Raw genomic sequence first — 21,102 nt, forward strand, 5'->3', positions numbered from 1 at the left:
ACTGAACAGGGTAAGGATCTGTCTTTTCATACAGTGTCACAACGTTTAAGGGCATTTGGACTGCAGGGACCAAACATCTCCTTAGCAGAAAGAATCACAAGGCTAGACTCACCTTTGATGAGGAGCATGTTGTGTGGACAGAGGAGAAGTGATGCACAGTTCATTTTAGTGATGAAAGCAAGATTAACTTATTTGGGTCTGATGGGAAATATTATGTTCATTAACAAACTGTGGAAAGACTGAACCCAAAGTGTGTTAAGAAGTCAGTGAAAGGCGGTAGAGGAAGTGTCATGGATTGGGTAATGTTTTCTGCAGCAGGAGTTGGACCTCTCATACAGTGAATGCTAGTGTGGATCAGAACCTTATTCACAACACGTGGTTCCTTACTTGCATTCATCACTCAATCAGCAGCAAATTTCATGCAGGACAATGTCCCTTGTCACACAGCAAAACAGGTAAAGCATTTCCTTAAAACAAAAAACATTAAATCTATGAAATTGCCCCAGCCCAGAGTCCTGATCTAAACCCATTTGAAAACCTCTAGAAAATCCTTGGTGACAAAGTTATAGTTAGAGTTGAGCGCGGTTCGTGGTTCGAGGTTCTCCAGTTCTAGGCTCGAGTGATTTTGGGGCCTGTTCTAGATCGAACTAGAACTCGAGCTTTTTGCAAAAGCTCGATAGTTCTAGAAATGTTCGAGAACGGTTCTAGCAGCAAAAAAACAGCTAAATCCTAGCTTGGTTTCTGCTGTATTAGTGTAAGTCACTCTGTGAATCACACTATTATGACATTTCAGTGTATAGTGTGCGTGAGTAGAATAAAGCAACTGGATATGGATATACCGTATGAAAATTGATATAACAGCTTGGTAATCCACCAAATATTAAATACGCCTAAAATATAACTTTTAATAAAAATATATAAGATAAAATGGAGGACCAGACATACATATATAGCGCGATTGCGCCTAAAAATTGTCACAGTTGTGATATCCTATATCTTAAGTATTAGGAAAATACTATCACAGACAATAATAACTAATAGGCAATAGAATAATCGGCATTGAATAACCCTCATTTAAGTAATGGATGGAGGGAGATAAAAGGCAACAATCTCACCCGTCTTCACTTCATTAGGGGTGAGTGTTCCTCAGCCGCAAAAGGTATAGGAAACGGAGTTGCCACATTAATAAGATCCTGTGGCTTCCACATGTGTTCCACGGGTTCCCTTACAAACAACTCCGATGTCATATCATGGAAACTTTTTCCTTTTCTCAACGCGTTTCAATAAATCATCAGGAGAATTAGAAAAGAAATGTGGTGTCTTTTCAGTGAAACCGGCATATCCGCCGCAAGGTTCAGACACCCATCCAAAGCCACATTGATATGTCACTCATAGGACCGGCACATCAGCCACTATATGGGTCCAAAGAAAACCAAATGAGTCTCCAAGAACAAAAGCAAACGGCCTCACAACATCAGATAATATCAGTTCGGATGGCCAAATACAATTTGCGTACTTACCAAGGTCCTGACACGTGGCGCTAACTGGTACTATGCCACCATGCCGAGCGCCGGCATAAGGTTTAAATAGCAGAGCATTACCGCTCTGAAAACAGGCGTGTGACGTCACATCCGTCCCACGGGTGCCCGCCCACTTCCTGCGGGTCATCCCGTATTGAGACGCATGTGACCCAGGATAGAGTCCTGGAACGCAGGACGCTCCGCGCATGCGCAGATGAACGGCTGCTGCCTCTTACAGTGCAGCAGGCGCATCAGCCTGCTGTCATCATGTACGGGAATCTTGACAGAGCAAACATTCCACAAAATCATGCCCCGAGACGCACTGTCCCAGGTTTAGCAGATGATCCAGATTAGATATGGCCATGCCATTATGGTAAAGTGGACAATTTTGAGACAACAATTTATATATTGTGGTCCAGATGGACTAGGAAGGGGAGGGGGAAGGGAGGGAGGGGGGGGGGTTGTTGATGGGAAGTGGGGACCTGGAGAAATATTTAGAGCACCCAGAGGGGAGATCTGGTCAGGAACAATTAAGGAAAAAACTGGACCCAAACGGATGGGAAACAAAAAGACCCATCACCATGTACATTTAGCCCTATTTTCTGATCTTACGCCTACCTATCATGTGGGGGTCGGCACCCTCAAGAGTACGGTGGTTGGTGCCCCCACTCGGCCGTCGTATAACCCTACCAGAAAGCTCACCCTATTGTTAAGTTACACAAAGGGTGCAAAGGATAACATCTCGTTTAGGCCCAGGGGTCTCACTGTCCTGAGCCAGAAGATCCATCTCGTCTCTTGTTTCAGAATCAAATTGTCCCAGTCTCCCCCTCTCATGGGTTGTGGTACCAGATCAATTCCTTGGAAATAGACGGAGTTGGGGTCACCATTATGTTTTTCAGCGATATGCCTTGCCAGTGGAGTATCAATTTTGTGACGAATGTTCCTTAGGTGTTCCCCCACTCTACGCCTAAACTCTCTTTTAGTTTTTCCCACATATTCTTTTGGGCATGTGCAGGTAGCTTTATACACAACACCTTTTGATCTACAGTTGATAAAGTGCTTGATGGTATAGTCCCTGCCGGTCACAACAGAATGGAATTTTTTCCCTGTTTTTATTGAGCCACATGCTATGCAACCGCTGCATTTGTAGCAGCCTTTTATGTCACTTCGGATCCAAGAGGAGTTTTTGGGGATGAAGTGGCTATGCACCAACCTGTCGCCTAATGAACGCGCCTTTTTAAAGGTAATGGTGGGGAGCGGTGTTAGAATGGGTGCAATGTCATTGTCCATCCCAAGAATTGGCCAATGTTTATTAAGAATTTTACGGAAGTCCTCAGCTCCATTATTATAGGTAGTGATGAAGCGTACTACCTCTTCCTTCGAGCTGTTTTGTGGGGCCGGATTTAACAGGGATGTCCTATTTCTAGCACTCGCTTCACAAAAGGCTTGGTTGATGACACCCTCTGGGTACCCTCTCTGTTTCAGTCTCACATTCAGGTCTGCCGCCTGTTCCAAGAAGAGGGGGGTCTCTGAGCAATTCCTTCTGAGTCTCAAGAATTGACCCTTAGGAATCCCCTTCTTTTGACTCTTGGGGTGGCCACTCTCCCACCTCAAAAGAGAGTTTGTTGCTGTCGGTTTACGGTATGTACTGGTCCTGATCTGACCATCTATACCTCTTTCAATCAGCACATCGAGGAACGGGAGTCTATCTTTGTTCCATTCGAATGTGAACTTGAGGCCAAGGTCATTGATGTTAAGCATTTCAACCATGTCCCTGAGTTCGGACTCACTGCCCCTCCACAATAGGAACACATCGTCTATAAAACGACACCAAAGGAGTATCTTGTCTGTTGAGATAGGTGAGTCCTCTCCAAAAATAATAGTCTCCTCCCACCAGCCCAGGGTAAGGTTAGCATACGACGGGGCACTGGGGCTCCCCATCGCTGTACCCCTGAGCTGGTGGAAGAAGGAGCCCCCAAAAGTAAAGGTGTTACATTTAAGACCAAATTCCAACAATTCCAAAATAAAGCCATTGTGACCATCATACTGTCTGCCTCTACTTCTGAGGAAGTATTCAACTGCCCTCAAACCATCTTGATGTTTTATAGATGAATAGAGTGCTTCAACGTCAATGCTCACAAGTAGAGTCTCATCATCCAGCACCACGCCCTCCAATTTTTTCAAAAGGTCCGTGGTGTCGCGTAAGTATGATCCAAGGGCCAGCACAAAAGGTCTCAATACCTTATCCACATAGATCCCCACATTCTGGGTAATACTGCCGATTCCAGAAACTATAGGTCTCCCACGTAGGGGATGAAGACCCTTATGAATTTTTGGGAGACAATAGAAAGTTGGAGTAATTGGGGAAGTTGGTAACAAAAACTCAAACTCAGACTTGACTATAAGGTTGCTTTCCAATGCTCTATCAAGAATTACTCGTAGTTGCTTTATGTAGCTGATGGTGGGGTTGCCATTAAGTTTTTCATAATTATCTGTATCTTTAAGTATATCTAAACATAGGGTCTTATATTTACATGTGTCCATTAGTACAACATTTCCCCCCTTGTCAGATTCCTTAATGACTATATCATCATCCCCTTCCAAATCCATCAGGGAGTCCATTTCAGGCTTACTGAGATTAAATTTTCTCCTATGTTTACTCATAAGGGATTCAAGATCCCTAGTCACTAGGTTGGAAAAAATGTCAATAGAATTGACATCACTGGTGATAGGTGGCATCTTTTTACTTTTCAATTTAAGGTCAGTGAAGGGGCCTTTTCCCACCGAATTCGGGTCCAGATCGGACAGATTAAATAAAAACCTCACATCCTCAAGAATATCCTCAGGTATCCCCATTTCTCTAGCGACTTTTTTATTTTTAAGTGAAAAATGTTTTTTCCATTTTAGCTTTCTAATAAATAGATTCAAGTCTTTGACCGCCTCAAACAAATTAAAGTCCGTGGTAGGAACGAACGAGAGTCCTTTGCTTAGGACCGTCATAGCTGGGGCGGACAAAGTTTTACTAGATAGATTAATTATCTGGTTTGATCTGTTTGTGGGAACAGATTCGGGGGGGTCTTTTTGCTCCGCAGGTAGTGGCCCTGATCTAAAAAATGACCTGGGTTATGGCCACCTCTGTTCTGATATCTCCCTCTACCTCTATTTTTGTTTTTACGGTTACGGCTACCACCCTCTGTATCTGAGGCTTCCGTATCCGTCGAGGTCCCTTCAGTATCACTCGGTTTATTGAATCTATTTATTGGGATAAAATATGCTTTATTATCACGGAAGTCTTGTTTATCCCTCACATAAAATTTGTGCTTTTTTTCTTTTAGATGGTATTGGTGTTTCTCAATAGTGTTTTGTAAAGCCGTCTCTTTGGCCACAAATAAAATTTGTGCTTTTTTTCTTTTAGATGGTATTGGTGTTTCTCAATAGTGTTTTGTAAAGCCGTCTCTTTGGCCACAAATTCACTCTCGTTTACAAATTTTCTGGTAACCTCCGTTTGCTCTTTTAGTTGGATGTCTAGAGTCGCTAAGTTCTTTTTTTCCTCTTCTAATAATAGTAACATCAATTTTAGAGAACACTCAGTTATTTCCTTTTGCCACTTTATAGTCAGTTCTGAATTTTTATAGCGAAAATTGGGGGTCAGGGATATTCTGAGGTTGCAAGGTACAATTCAATTATTGGAAGAGGAAAAAAAGAACTTAGCGACTCTAGACATCCAACTAAAAGAGCAAACGGAGGTTACCAGAAAATTTGTAAACGAGAGTGAATTTGTGGCCAAAGAGACGGCTTTACAAAACACTATTGAGAAACACCAATACCATCTAAAAGAAAAAAAGCACAAATTTTATTTGTGGCCAAAGAGACGGCTTTACAAAACACTATTGAGAAACACCAATACCATCTAAAAGAAAAAAAGCACAAATTTTATGTGAGGGATAAACAAGACTTCCGTGATAATAAAGCATATTTTTTCCCAATAAATAGATTCAATAAACCGAGTGATACTGAAGGGACCTCGACGGATACGGAAGCCTCAGATACAGAGGGTGGTAGCCGTAACCGTAAAAACAAAAATAGAGGTAGAGGGAGATATCAGAACAGAGGTGGCCATAACCCAGGTCATTTTTTAGATCAGGGCCACTACCTGCGGAGCAAAAAGACCCCCCCGAATCTGTTCCCACAAACAGATCAAACCAGATAATTAATCTATCTAGTAAAACTTTGTCCGCCCCAGCTATGACGGTCCTAAGCAAAGGACTCTCGTTCGTTCCTACCACGGACTTTAATTTGTTTGAGGCGGTCAAAGACTTGAATCTATTTATTAGAAAGCTAAAATGGAAAAAACATTTTTCACTTGAAAATAAAAAAGTCGCTAGAGAAATGGGGATACCTGAGGATATTCTTGAGGATGTGAGGTTTTTATTTAATCTGTCCGATCTGGACCCGAATTCGGTGGGAAAAGGCCCCTTCACTGACCTTAAATTGAAAAGTAAAAAGATGCCACCTATCACCAGTGATGTCAATTCTATTGACATTTTTTCCAACCTAGTGACTAGGGATCTTGAATCCCTTATGAGTAAACATAGGAGAAAATTTAATCTCAGTAAGCCTGAAATGGACTCCCTGATGGATTTGGAAGGGGATGATGATATAGTCATTAAGGAATCTGACAAGGGGGGAAATGTTGTACTAATGGACACATGTAAATATAAGACCCTATGTTTAGATATACTTAAAGATACAGATAATTATGAAAAACTTAATGGCAACCCCACCATCAGCTACATAAAGCAACTACGAGTAATTCTTGATAGAGCATTGGAAAGCAACCTTATAGTCAAGTCTGAGTTTGAGTTTTTGTTACCAACTTCCCCAATTACTCCAACTTTCTATTGTCTCCCAAAAATTCATAAGGGTCTTCATCCCCTACGTGGGAGACCTATAGTTTCTGGAATCGGCAGTATTACCCAGAATGTGGGGATCTATGTGGATAAGGTATTGAGACCTTTTGTGCTGGCCCTTGGATCATACTTACGCGACACCACGGACCTTTTGAAAAAATTGGAGGGCGTGGTGCTGGATGATGAGACTCTACTTGTGAGCATTGACGTTGAAGCACTCTATTCATCTATAAAACATCAAGATGGTTTGAGGGCAGTTGAATACTTCCTCAGAAGTAGAGGCAGACAGTATGATGGTCACAATGGCTTTATTTTGGAATTGTTGGAATTTGGTCTTAAATGTAACACCTTTACTTTTGGGGGCTCCTTCTTCCACCAGCTCAGGGGTACAGCGATGGGGAGCCCCAGTGCCCCGTCGTATGCTAACCTTACCCTGGGCTGGTGGGAGGAGACTATTATTTTTGGAGAGGACTCACCTATCTCAACAGACAAGATACTCCTTTGGTGTCGTTTTATAGACGATGTGTTCCTATTGTGGAGGGGCAGTGAGTCCGAACTCAGGGACATGGTTGAAATGCTTAACATCAATGACCTTGGCCTCAAGTTCACATTCGAATGGAACAAAGATAGACTCCCGTTCCTCGATGTGCTGATTGAAAGAGGTATAGATGGTCAGATCAGGACCAGTACATACCGTAAACCGACAGCAACAAACTCTCTTTTGAGGTGGGAGAGTGGCCACCCCAAGAGTCAAAAGAAGGGGATTCCTAAGGGTCAATTCTTGAGACTCAGAAGGAATTGCTCAGAGACCCCCCTCTTCTTGGAACAGGCGGCAGACCTGAATGTGAGACTGAAACAGAGAGGGTACCCAGAGGGTGTCATCAACCAAGCCTTTTGTGAAGCGAGTGCTAGAAATAGGACATCCCTGTTAAATCCGGCCCCACAAAACAGCTCGAAGGAAGAGGTAGTACGCTTCATCACTACCTATAATAATGGAGCTGAGGACTTCCGTAAAATTCTTAATAAACATTGGCCAATTCTTGGGATGGACAATGACATTGCACCCATTCTAACACCGCTCCCCACCATTACCTTTAAAAAGGCGCGTTCACTAGGCGACAGGTTGGTGCATAGCCACTTCATCCCCAAAAACTCCTCTTGGATCCGAAGTGACATAAAAGGCTGCTACAAATGCAGCGGTTGCATAGCATGTGGCTCAATAAAAACAGGGAAAAAATTCCATTCTGTTGTGACCGGCAGGGACTATACCATCAAGCACTTTATCAACTGTAGATCAAAAGGTGTTGTGTATAAAGCTACCTGCACATGCCCAAAAGAATATGTGGGAAAAACTAAAAGAGAGTTTAGGCGTAGAGTGGGGGAACACCTAAGGGACATTCGTCACAAAATTGATACTCCACTGGCAAGGCATATCGCTGAAAAACATAATGGTGACCCCAACTCCGTCTATTTCCAAGGAATTGATCTGGTACCACAACCCATGAGAGGGGGAGACTGGGACAATTTGATTCTGAAACAAGAGACGAGATGGATCTTCTGGCTCAGGACAGTGAGACCCCTGGGCCTAAACGAGATGTTATCCTTTGCACCCTTTGTGTAACTTAACAATAGGGTGAGCTTTCTGGTAGGGTTATACGACGGCCGAGTGGGGGCACCAACCACCGTACTCTTGAGGGTGCCGACCCCCACATGATAGGTAGGCGTAAGATCAGAAAATAGGGCTAAATGTACATGGTGATGGGTCTTTTTGTTTCCCATCCGTTTGGGTCCAGTTTTTTCCTTAATTGTTCCTGACCAGATCTCCCCTCTGGGTGCTCTAAATATTTCTCCAGGTCCCCACTTCCCATCAACAACCCCCCCCCCCTCCCCCCCTTCCCCCTCCCCTTCCTAGTCCATCTGGACCACAATATATAAATTGTTGTCTCAAAATTGTCCACTTTACCATAATGGCATGGCCATATCTAATCTGGATCATCTGCTAAACCTGGGACAGTGCGTCTCGGGGCATGATTTTGTGGAATGTTTGCTCTGTCAAGATTCCCGTACATGACGACAGCAGGCTGATGCGCCTGCTGCACTGTAAGAGGCAGCGGCCGTTCATCTGCGCATGTGCGGAGCGTCCTGCGTTCCAGGACTCTATCCTGGGTCACATGCGTCTCAATACGGGATGACCCGCAGGAAGTGGGCGGGCACCCGTGGGACGGATGTGACGTCACACGCCTGTTTTCAGAGCGGTAATGCTCTGCTATTTAAACCTTATGCCGGCGCTCGGCACGGTGGCATAGTACCAGTTAGCGCCACGTGTCAGGACCTTGGTAAGTACGCAAATTGTATTTGGCCATCCGAACTGATATTATCTGATGTTGTGAGGCCGTTTGCTTTTGTTCTTGGAGACTCATTTGGTTTTCTTTGGACCCATATAGTGGCTGATGTGCCGGTCCTATGAGTGACATATCAATGTGGCTTTGGATGGGTGTCTGAACCTTGCGGCGGATATGCCGGTTTCACTGAAAAGACACCACATTTCTTTTCTAATTCTCCTGATGATTTATTGAAACGCGTTGAGAAAAGGAAAAAGTTTCCATGATATGACATCGGAGTTGTTTGTAAGGGAACCCGTGGAACACATGTGGAAGCCACAGGATCTTATTAATGTGGCAACTCCGTTTCCTATACCTTTTGCGGCTGAGGAACACTCACCCCTAATGAAGTGAAGACGGGTGAGATTGTTGCCTTTTATCTCCCTCCATCCATTACTTAAATGAGGGTTATTCAATGCCGATTATTCTATTGCCTATTAGTTATTATTGTCTGTGATAGTATTTTCCTAATACTTAAGATATAGGATATCACAACTGTGACAATTTTTAGGCGCAATCGCGCTATATATGTATGTCTGGTCCTCCATTTTATCTTATATATTTTTATTAAAAGTTATATTTTAGGCGTATTTAATATTTGGTGGATTACCAAGCTGTTATATCAATATAGTGTGCGTGAACAGCGCCTTCAGATCACTGCTGTTTCTATAATGGCGATCGCCATTTTTTTTTTTTTTCCTTGTCTTCCTTCCCTAAGCGCGCGCGTGTAGTGGGGAGGGCCAGCATGTCAGCCAATCCCAGACACACACACAGCTAAGTGGACTTTTAGCCAGAGAAGCAACGGCATGTGTGATAGGATGTCCATGTCACTTGTCCCTGCATTATAAAACCGGACATTTTCCTCCAGGACGCCATTATCTGCCTTCTGCGTCTTTGGTGTCAGACATCACTGTCGCAGCTCCGTCCTCCTGAGTCCTATCGCCGATACAGCTGTATGCGCTGCATACACAGCGTTAGACAGCTTAGGGAGAGCACTTTCTAGCAGTCCTTTTAAGGGCTCAAACCGGCAGGGTCAGAGAGCCATAGGTGACAGGTCCTGAAAACAGCAACAGCGTCTGTGTAGCCAAGGTCAGGGATTTCCTCCCTGCATTTCACCATTAGGAGGGAATAGAAAGGCAGGCTTCCATTCCTCTACCCAGAGCCCCACAATCCTGCCACTGTACCCTCTTGTCCTCTGCACACTCCAACTCATTATAACTAAGCCATTATACTAGCAAACACTCAGTGTACCTAGTGGCATCCTAAACGTGGCTATTGGACTTTGCTATAGTCCCACTAGTGCAAAGACATTTGCAGAGCACGTCTGCCTGCATTGCAGACTCCAACTCTTTTTAACTAAGCCATTATACTAGCAAACAGTCAGTGTACCTAGTGGCATCCTAAACGTGGCTATTGGACTTTGCTATAGTCCCACTAGTGCAAAGACATTTGCAGAGCACGTCTGCCTGCATTGCACACTCCAACTTTTTTAAACTAAGCCATTATACTAGCAAACACTCAGTGTACCTAGTGGCATCCTAAACGTGGCTATTGGACTTTGCTATAGTCCCACTAGTGCAAAGACATTTGCAGAGCACGTCTGCCTGCATTGCACACTCCAACTTTTTTAAACTAAGCCATTATACTAGCAAACACTCAGTGTACCTAGTGGCATCCTAAACGTGGCTATTGGACTTTGCTATAGTCCCACTAGTGCAAAGACATTTGCAGAGCACGTCTGCCTGCACTGCACACTCCAACTTTTTTAAACTAAGCCATTATACTAGCAAACAGTCAGTGTACCTACTGGCATCCTAAACGTGGCTATTGTACTTTTCTCTATTCACACTATTGTAAAGATATTTGCAGCACGTCTGCCTGCATTGCACACTCCAACTTTTTTAAACTAAGCCATTATACTAGCAAACACTCAGTGTACCTAGTGGCATCCTAAACGTGGCTATTGTACTTTTGTCTAGTCACACTATTGTAAAGATATTTGCAGCACGTCTGCCTGCATTGCACACTCCAACTTTTTTAAACTAAGCCATTATACTAGCAAACACTCAGTGTACCTAGTGGCATCCTAAACGTGGCTATTGTACTTTTGTCTATTCACACTATTGTAAAGACATTTGCAGAGCACGTCTGCCTGCATTGCACACTCCAACTTTTTTAAACTAAGCCATTATACTAGCAAACACTCAGTGTACCTAGTGGCATCCTAAACGTGGCTATTGTACTTTTGTCTATTCACACTATTGTAAAGATATTTGCAGCACGTCTGCCTGCATTGCACACTCCAACTTTCTTAAACTAAGCCATTATACTAGCAAACACTCAGTGTACCTAGTGGCATCCTAAACGTGGTTATTGGACTTTGCTATAGTCCCACTAGTGCAAAGACATTTGCAGAGCACGTCTGCCTGCATTGCACACTCCAACTTTTTTAAACTAAGCCATTATACTAGCAAACACTCAGTGTACCTAGTGGCATCCTAAACGTGGCTATTGTACTTTTGTCTATTCACACTATTGTAAACATATTTGCAGCACGTCTGCCTGCATTGCACACTCCAACTTTTTTAAACTAAGCCATTATACTAGCAAACACTCAGTGTACCTAGTGGCATCCTAAACGTGGCTATTGTACTTTTGTCTAGTCACACTATTGTAAAGATATTTGCAGCACGTCTGCCTGCATTGCACACTCCAACTTTTTTAAACTAAGCCATTATACTAGCAAACACTCAGTGTACCTAGTGGCATCCTAAACGTGGCTATTGTACTTTTGTCTATTCACACTATTGTAAAGATATTTGCAGCACGTCTGCCTGCATTGCACACTCCAACTTTTTTAAACTAAGCCATTATACTAGCAAACACTCAGTGTACCTAGTGGCATCCTAAACGTGGCTATTGTACTTTTGTCTATTCACACTATTGTAAAGATATTTGCAGCACGTATGCCTGCTTTGCACACTCCAACTTTTTTAAACTAAGCCATTATATTAGCAAACACTCAGTGTACCTAGTGGCATCCTAAACATGGCTATTGTACTTTTGTCTATTCACACTATTGTAAAGATATTTGCAGCACGCCTGCCTGCATTGCACACTCCAACTTTTTTAAACTAAGCCATTATACTAGCAAACACTCAGTGTACCTAGTGGCATCCTAAACGTGGCTATTGTACTTTTGTCTATTCACACTATTGTAAAGATTTTTGCAGCACGTCTGCCTGCATTGCACACTCCAACTTTCTTAAACTAAGCCATTATACTAGCAAACACTCAGTGTACCTAGTGGCATCCTAAACGTGGCTATTGGACTTTGCTATAGTCCCACTAGTGCAAAGACATTTGCAGAGCACGTCTGCCTGCATTGCAAACTCCAACTTTTTTAAACTAAGCCATTATACTAGCAAACACTCAGTGTACCTAGTGGCATCCTAAACGTGGCTATTGTACTTTTGTCTATTCACACTATTGTAAAGATATTTGCAGCACGTCTGCCTGCATTGCACACTCCAACTTTTTTAAAGTAAGCCATTATACTAGCAAACACTCAGTGTACCTAGTGGCATCCTAAACGTGGCTATTGTACTTTTGTTTATTCACACTATTGTAAAGATATTTGCAGCACGTCTGCCTGCATTGCACACTCCAACTTTTTTAAACTAAGCCATTATACTAGCAAACACTCAGTGTACCTAGTGGCCTCCTAAACGTGGCTATTGTACTTTTGTCTATTCACACTATTGTAAAGATATTTGCAGCACGTCTGCCTGCATTGCACACTCCAACTTTTTTAAACTAAGCCATTATACTAGCAAACACTCAGTGTACCTAGTGGCATCCTAAACGTGGCTATTGTACTTTTGTCTATTCACACTATTGTAAAGATATTTGCAGCACGTCTGCCTGCATTGCACACTCCAACTTTTTTAAACTAAGCCATTATACTAGCAAACACTCAGTGTACCTAGTGGCATCCTAAACGTGGCTATTGTACTTTTGTCTAGTCACACTATTGTAAAGATATTTGCAGCACGTCTGCCTGCATTGCACACTCCAACTTTTTTAAACTAAGCCATTATACTAGCAAACACTCAGTGTACCTAGTGGCATCCTAAACGTGGCTATTGTACTTTTGTCTATTCACACTATTGTAAAGATATTTGCAGCACGTCTGCCTGCATTGCACACTCCAACTTTTTTAAACTAAGCCATTATACTAGCAAACACTCAGTGTACCTAGTGGCATCCTAAACGTGGCTATTGTACTTTTGTCTATTCACACTATTGTAAAGATATTTGCAGGACGTCTGCCTGCTTTGCACACTCCAACTTTTTTAAACTAAGCCATTATACTAGCAAACACTCAGTGTACCTAGTGGCATCCTAAACGTGGCTATTGTACTTTTGTCTAGTCACACTATTGTAAAGATATTTGCAGCACGTCTTCCTGCATTGCACACTCCAACTTTTTTAAACTAAGCCATTATACTAGCAAACACTCAGTGTACCTAGTGGCATCCTAAACGTGGCTATTGTACTTTTGTCTATTCACACTATTGTAAAGATTTTTGCAGCACGTCTGCCTGCATTGCACACTCCAACTTTCTAAAACTAAGCCATTATACTAGCAAACACTCAGTGTACCTAGTGGCATCCTAAACGTGGCTATTGGACTTTGCTATAGTCCCACTAGTGCAAAGACATTTGCAGAGCACGTCTGCCTGCATTGCACACTCCAACTTTTTTAAAGTAAGCCATTATACTAGCAAACACTCAGTGTACCTAGTGGCATCCTAAACGTGGCTATTGTACTTTTGTCTATTCACACTATTGTAAAGATATTTGCAGCACGTCTGCCTGCATTGCACACTCCAACTTTTTTAAACTAAGCCATTATACTAGCAAACACTCAGTGTACCTAGTGGCCTCCTAAACGTGGCTATTGTACTTTTGTCTATTCACACTATTGTAAAGATATTTGCAGCACGTCTGCCTGCATTGCACACTCCAACTTTTTTAAACTAAGCCATTATACTAGCAAACACTCAGTGTACCTAGTGGCATCCTAAACGTGGCTATTGTACTTTTGTCTATTCACACTATTGTAAAGATATTTGCAGCACGTCTGCCTGCATTGCACACTCCAACTTTTTTAAACTAAGCCATTATACTAGCAAACACTCAGTGTACCTAGTGGCATCCTAAACGTGGCTATTGTACTTTTGTCTAGTCACACTATTGTAAAGATATTTGCAGCACGTCTGCCTGCATTGCACACTCCAACTTTTTTAAACTAAGCCATTATACTAGCAAACACTCAGTGTACCTAGTGGCATCCTAAACGTGGCTATTGTACTTTTGTCTATTCACACTATTGTAAAGATATTTGCAGCACGTCTGCCTGCATTGCACACTCCAACTTTCTTAAACTAAGCCATTATACTAGCAAACACTCAGTGTACCTAGTGGCATCCTAAACGTGGCTATTGTACTTTTGTCTATTCACACTATTGTAAAGATATTTGCAGCACGTCTGCCTGCATTGCACACTCCAACTTTTTTAAAGTAAGCCATTATACTAGCAAACACTCAGTGTACCTAGTGGCATCCTAAACGTGGCTATTGTACTTTTGTCTATTCACACTATTGTAAAGATATTTGCAGCACGTCTGCCTGCATTGCACACTCCAACTTTTTTAAACTAAGCCATTATACTAGCAAACACTCAGTGTACCTAGTGGCATCCTAAACGTGGCTATTGTACTTTTGTCTATTCACGCTATTGTAAAGATATTTGCAGCACGTCTGCCTGCATTGCACACTCCAACTTTTTTAAACTAAGCCATTATACTAGCAAACACTCAGTGTACCTAGTGGCATCCTAAACGTGGCTATTGTACTTTTGTCTAGTCACACTACTGCAAATCTATGTGCAGCACCTCTGCATGACACCCTCCTGCTCTGTTTTTAATAAGCTATAATGATAGCACAAAATACTGCCATTTAGTGGCATCATAGAACTGGCTGTTGTATTCCATTAGTGCCCCACTGGTGACAAGCTATTTCTAGCACCTCTGCATGACACCCTCCTGCTCTGTTTTTAATAAGCTATAATGATAGCACAAAAGACTGCCATTTAGTGGCATCATAGAACTGGCTGTTGTATTCCATTAGTGCCCCACTGGTGACAAGCTATTTCTAGCACCTGTGCATGACACCCTCCTGCTCTGTTTTTAATAAGCTATAATGATAGCACAAAATACTGCCATTTAGTGGCATCATAGAACTGGCTGTTGTATTCCATTAGTGCCCCACTGGTGACAAGCTATTTCTAGCACCTGTGCATGACACCCTCCTGCTCTGTTTTTAATAAGCTATAATGATAGCACAAAATACTGCCATTTAGTGGCATCATAGAACTGGCTGTTGTATTCCATTAGTGCCCCACTGGTGACAAGCTATTTCTAGCACCTGTGCATGACACCCTCCTGCTCTGTTTTTAATAAGCTATATTGATAGCACAAAAGACTGCCATTTAGTGGCATCATAGAACTGGCTGTTGTATTCCATTAGTGCCCCACTGGTGACAAGCTATTTCTAGCACCTGTGCATGACACCCTCCTGCTCTGTTTTTAATAAGCTATAATGATAGCACAAAATACTGCCATTTAGTGGCATCATAGAACTGGCTGTTGTATTCCATTAGTGCCCCACTGGTGACAAGCTATTTCTAGCACCTCTGCATGACACCATCCTGCTCTGTTTTTAATAAGCTATAATGATAGCACAAAATACTGCCATTTAGTGGCATCATAGAACTGGCTGTTGTATTCCATTAGTGCCCCATTGGTGACAAGCTATTTCTAGCACCTCTACATGACACCCTCATGCACATTTTGCTACTCTAATGTTATAGCAAACTCATGGAATTCATTGCTGCATTTCATAATTTGGAGGGATAGAAAGTCAGGCTTCCTTTAGCTTTTCCTTCTTTTCATAGACAGCATCTCCAAGATCAATTTCCCCTCCACGTCTTTGTGTGGAGAGGCAGCTAGTGCGCATGCGTGTGCCGATTTACCCCAGCTGCAGCATAATTACAGTGTTTCGCCTAGTGAGTATGCTCAGCCTGACTGTGTTATTCCTGACGCTAAGTCTTCTTTTCGGGATACAGCGCATGCTCCCACACTAAGTGTGAAAAGCCTCTTTGCACAGGTGCTTGCATTCCGTGCCGGGTCTAAGTCCGGTTTTGTGCCTAGACACCATGCTAAAGCTGATAATCTTTTTTTAGAGACTGTATTTCATGCTACTGAGCATGCTCAGGCACTTCCTGCATCAGAGACTAGGTCCGGTAATGAACTCTTTGGCCCTGGCCCTGATGTGGGGGTCCCATATAGACCACAGGGCATCAGGTGTCCTCCCAAATGGCTTGCAGAGGCCCACCCCTATGACTTGTCACCGCATTATTGATGGTCAGACGATGACTGGTGAGGTGTTTGGGTCATGGCAGCCATGAGGTCATCATTGAAGTTGCGTTTCCAAATAGGACGCTAGTTATGCCACTCATGACGTGTCACTCTACTTTTGTCTCCAGGAGGTGCATTGTGGTTCACCCTGGTTTGGGGCGGACCCAGGTTATAAAAGGGGCTGGAGCCAACAAGGAGGTGCGCAGTCTTCTATTATGCTCCGAAAGAGCACACCTCCATGTGTTGAACCCATTGCGGCTTTAGGCCAGAGGTAGGCAGGGATAGGGTGTCGATGCAGGCCACCACCACAGTTGGTAACGCAGAACGGTTAAGACCAGCTCCTGTCCTACCAGTCCTGCTTGTGCAGCCCAGTGGCATTAACAGGCCTGCTGCTGCTGATGCGCCTGCTGTCCACAGGTGTGCCCCTACGCACACGGTCAGCGTACTCAATGGCCCCTGTGTTGTTAACAGGGAGTTCCTGGGCTGGGTGGGCATGTGGACCCTGTGACGCTAACAGGGCTCACAGTCTCCAGATCCGAATGGCGTCTAACTCGGTTAAGGCTACTATTAGTTTCATAGCCACACAGCTCTGTATCCTCCACCAAACCTTCCAGTTGCCAACCTCTCCTTTTCCAACTGGGAGCACGGTGCACACTGACTGCTGATGGGGATATATACCTTTCTCTTTCTTTTCTTATTAATTTTCGTTATATAGCGGTAACATAGTATATACCACTTTATCCAAATCTGCCAGTCCCACTGTAACAGATGGTGTTTCTTCAGCAAATGTTACTGTTGCTTAACCACCAAATCCACGGACCAAAACTTTTTTCCCCTTTCCAACACACCTGTTCCCCTTTCCACCAGCATCTGTCCTTTTTCAACTCATTTTGGTATATGACCAAAAGTGCAACTCTGCAGGGACACCGTACTCAATGCCATCTCAGCACAGCAGCCAGCCCTCGGTCCCTCAGATGTGGACAAGTAAAAGACCATTTCTTCCTATCCATGACAAAGCGTTGAGATTCACTCTGTGCAGCACTGGTTAGTGGCAAAGCAGATCTAAGATTGCGTACCACATTGTGCAGATACTCCTGTATATGTGCGTCCATTTCTATGGCAGGAATTATTTTGCCAAATTTTGTCTTGTACCGGGGATCTAACAGTGTGGCAACCCAGTATTCTGGATTACTTTGAATTCGTACAATCCGAGGGTCACGTTGTAGGTAGTGCAGCAAGAAGGCGCTCATGTGTCTTGTGCATCCAGGAGGACCAAGTCCTTGGTGTGTTGGTGGCAGAGAGGTGAGAATCGTGCCTCCTTCCTCTGCCCTCTCCCCACAACCTCGCACAACCGAAATGTGAGCAAGCTCTCACTCATCTGCTGAGTCTTCCATGCCCATCGCCAGTTCCTCCTCCATTTCTTCATGGGCTACTGCACTTTCATCAACACTTTTTGCTGATACTATGCGCCCTTGTTAATCCCTCTCCCTCACCATGAATGCTGCATAGGTGCCGCTGACCATCTGGACCTCGTAGATCTTGTTATCCCTTCCGCATATGACTCCTCCTGTACTTCCTCCCCTTCCTCTAGTCCCAACACCTGACTCCGAATAATAATTACAGTGTGCTCCATCATGTAGATGACCAGAATTGTCACGCTGAGAATGACATTGCCAGTGGTAAACATCTTCGTCGACATTTGTAAACTGTGTAGCAGGGTGCATAGGTCCTTGATCTGACACCACTCCAGCAGCGTGATCTGCACCACCTCTTGATCAAGTTATCCCAGGCTCTATGTCTTACCGTATTTCAGCAGGGCTCTGCAGTGCTGCCACACACGCTGCAACATGTGCAGATTCCAATTCCTGCGTGTCGGAACATCGCATTTCCGGCGTTTAACTGCCAGACCCTAAGACTTCCGGAGTGATGAAAGTTGTTGAGCTGCTGTGGGCGCACGATGGAAGTGAGCACATAGCGAGCATGCCCGCTGCACAAGGCCATGTAGGCCATGATGGTGTTTTAAAAATTGCTGTAGAATTCGGTTCAACACGTGAGCCATACAAGGCACGTGTGTCACATTGCCCTGAGGATGGCCCGCAGCCAGGTTTTCATCATTGCCGCACACGGCTGTTAAGTCACCAACGGAGTCCGCTCCGTCAATTTGTACTCCGGTCGCCAGGTGACAACGTGTTCCTTTCATGAATAGTGCTGATGATGGGAGAGGAGTCGATGCCAGCGGCGCAGGTGGACGTAGGTTATGCTCACCCACTGGGCTGCATTACCTTGACAGATGCAGAATATCTGGCTGAATGTAGCTGGTGGGTATCTCACAGATGAAATACCATCATTCAGCTACAACCAATGGGAAGACACCACACCCTTTTTTATGCCCATCCTGTCTGCAGACCACTGCCAGACATAGCTATGACCTCTGGTTACTTTTACGCCCAGTTCAGTTTTATGATTTTGTGTGCTTGTTACCTGACTACTTTTCCTGCTTGCTGTTTATGTACCTTGTTGGCCGATCCGCATTTCACCTCTGCCTGTTTTCTGATTAAGTCCTGGCCGTCCCATTCTGTTCCTGTTCCTCAATTAATGTTTTGACCCTGCCTGACTACTATTCTCTGGAACTGCAGCCTTCCACAGGTATTAATCACCTTGGGCCCTGTGCAATTCCTAATCCCTGTATAGGGGTTAAAGGGTTTCAGGGTTCTGGGGGTCCTGCTTGGTGAGTGGCTTCCCTCTAGCCTATCATTAACAGCCCATCTGAGTGTGTGGATCAAGGAAGGTGTTACACCGTGCTCTCTGCAGAAGGCCATGTGGTCCAGGATAGTGCTTTAAAAATTGCTGGACAACCAGGTTCAACATGTGAAACACACAAGCCATGTGTGTCACATTGTCACAGCGAAGGGCCGCACCCATGTTTGCATCATTGTCGCACCCGGCCTTCCCTGGCTGCTGGTTGAGTGGAGACAACCATTGATGAAACTCGGTCTCCAGAGCTAACCGTCCACAACTTCTCAGCGGTGTGACTCACATTTCCCATACATTTCAAAGTAAAACTTTGACCGCCTGATGGCATTGAGCTCTGCTGCCAGCATAGTAAGGAGGTGTGTGGTAGTCCTTGTGCGCAGTTACAAGGAAGGGTGGCCTGACCACACAGGGTTTGCGCCAAGGTGGAGGACCCACACGAGGTTGAAGAGGCAGAAGCAGTGTATTAACTTCTACATACAGAAGAAGGATTGAAACAACTCGTGGGGACGGCCAGACTTGTACAGCAGACCCTTCTCCATCTCTCACCATAGTTTGCCAGTGCCCAGTCAGTGACATGTAATGACCCTGTCTATGCTTACTGGTCCAAGTATCGGTGTTGAAATGCACCCTGTCACACACAGAGTTTCTCAAGGAAGTGGTGATGTTGTGTGCGACATGCTGGTGTAGCGCGGGCATGCTTTTCTTGGAGAAGCAGTGGTGATTGGGCATCTGGTACTGGGGCACAGCGACAGACATAAGGTCTCAAAAATCCTGTGTGTCCACTAGGCGGAAAGGCAGCATTTCGGTAGCCAACAGCTTACAGAGGGATAGAGTCAACCTCTTAGCTTTGTCATGGGTCGCAGGAAGTGGCCTTTTATTTGACCACATCTGAGGGACAGAGATCTGGCTGCTGTGTGTAGACGGTGTTGAGTAGGGTGTCCCTGGAAAAATGCAGGTTTGTGAGGAAAGTGCAGGCGGAGACATGATGTTGCCTTCATCCAACGTTGGTGCTATCGATGTCTGAGAGAGCTGTACACACTCACTTGTTTCCCCTTCCAAACCAACTGACGACCTACCAAGCAAACTGCCTGTTGCGGTTACAGTGGTGGAAGTTGTGGGTGGAAAAACAGGTGTGACAGCTGTCCCCACAGTCCTAGAAGATGACGAGCGCGCGGATGCACTGGAAAGGGCAGGCGGTGGATGGTTCGCTCCGCTAGGCCGCATTGCAGCACGGTGAGCTTCCCACCGGGCCATATGATATTTATTCATGTGACGATTCATGGAAGAAGTTGTCAAACTGCTGAGGTTTTGACCTCTACTAAGAGAACCATGACAAATTTTACAGATCACATAATTTGGGCGATCTTTTTCTATGTCAAAAAAGGACCAGGCTAGGCAAGGCTTAGAGGCCATGCGACCTGTTGATCCACCCCGAATAATGCTCAGAGGCAGAGGGGTGGCTGAGGATGCAGTTGTAGACGTGCTACCAGTGCTCCGACTCTGTCCAGGAAGGCGCAAGGTAACTTCGTCGTCGGTTGCATCCTCCTCCACCGCCTCTGTTGACCTCCTCGAGTGTCTGACTGTGGGTTGACAGTAGGTGGGATCTAGAACTTCATTATCAATTGTTGTGTTTGCACTCCCCTCCCCCTGAGACCGAGCCTCTTCTTGCCCTGACCGAATATTTAAGTTGTCATCCCAATCGGGTATCTGCGTCTCATCTTCATCAGTATGTTCCTCATTGTCTATAACCACAGGTGTTGGAAAGGCAGCATTTTGGTAGGCAACAGTTTGCAGATGCTGCAAGTCAACCTCCAAGCCATGTCATGCCCTTCTAAAAGCATGTAAAACACAGCGAGGGGACTCCAACCACAGTCTCCCTCATTGACACTAATTGGGCCACACACACCCCACTTGACTGGCATCGGTTGACCCCCCTTTTGAAAAAGAAAAAGATGCTTTGCATGAAGCACTCTCAAAAATATGCGTGCCTTTCCCGTCCCCTGGCTGACCCAGGGGAAGAAAAGTCCTCTGAGAGCCATGACTTGTTCATCTT

Source organism: Anomaloglossus baeobatrachus, chromosome 11 (genome assembly GCF_048569485.1).
Source record: "Anomaloglossus baeobatrachus isolate aAnoBae1 chromosome 11, aAnoBae1.hap1, whole genome shotgun sequence".
Lineage (NCBI taxonomy): Eukaryota > Metazoa > Chordata > Amphibia > Anura > Aromobatidae > Anomaloglossus > Anomaloglossus baeobatrachus.